This window comes from Dama dama, chromosome 5, assembly GCF_033118175.1.
Source record: "Dama dama isolate Ldn47 chromosome 5, ASM3311817v1, whole genome shotgun sequence".
NCBI lineage: Eukaryota > Metazoa > Chordata > Mammalia > Artiodactyla > Cervidae > Dama > Dama dama.
In genome coordinates, this window is record NC_083685.1 from 65,277,444 (window position 1) to 65,278,362 (window position 919).

The 919-nt window shown below is 42.3% G+C and overlaps 1 non-coding gene across 1 annotated transcript; it reads left to right on the forward strand.

Annotated features, from left to right (window-relative positions):
- Positions 1–548: 548 nt before the first annotated feature.
- On the forward strand, positions 549–655 carry LOC133058051 (U6 spliceosomal RNA). The gene has a single exon (XR_009693176.1). It is a non-coding gene; the product is annotated as a U6 spliceosomal RNA (small nuclear RNA).
- Positions 656–919: the final 264 nt, after the last annotated feature.

The window sequence follows — 919 nt, forward strand, 5'->3', positions numbered from 1 at the left end:
TTCTGTTGAATAAGTAGATATTACGAGCATGGAACTTTTTATACTAAGCAAACTATATCATTTTCTTAAACCAGATATTTTCTACGTTACTTTTTATGCTGCAGAATTCAGCCTGTCTGCGACAAGTTGTGACTTAGTTCTAGGCTGTTTGTGGAGATTACGGGAGGCAGCATTAAATACTGAGTCTCTCTTGCTTTTTTAAAAAAACGTACCCTTTTGTTCTCAGTCCTCTGGATGGATTGGGTCTGTTTTGTTTATAGCTGCTCGCCTTTTGTCCTTGGAGTGGTTCCTTTGAGTTCTGGGGAACAAGTGCCCTCTTCTGGACATTCCACTAATTGCAAATTTAGGAAGCAGTGGCCTGGTGAGCAAACAGGGCCTACTCTGAAATTACTTGGTAGAGACACAAAAGAATTTAATAGGTCCTGTGTATTCAAAGGGTCTGCTTTTATCTTAGAAGATAAGACATCTTGCCTTGTAGTTTTCAAAGTGACTTTGAGAGACAAGAAGACACCTTACTTAAATAGTTTTTCTTTAAAAGTTATAACCTCGTGCTCACTTAGGCAGCATGTATACTAAAATTGGAATGATACAGAGAAGATTAGCATGGCCCCTGCGCAAGGATGACACAAAAATTCATGAAGCGTTCCATATTTTTCGATAACCCTATATGCAAAACAGAAAAAGAGACACAGATGTACAGAACAGACTTTTAGACTCTGCGGGAGAAGGCGAGGGTGGGATGTTCTGAGAGAACAGCATCGAAACAAGTATACTATCAAGGGTGAAACAGATCACCAGCCCAGGTTGGATGCATGAGACAAGTGCTCAGGGCTGGTGCACTGGGAAGACCCAGAGGGATGGGATGGAGAGGGAGGCGGGAGGGGGGATCGGGATGGGGAACGCATGTAAATCCATGGCT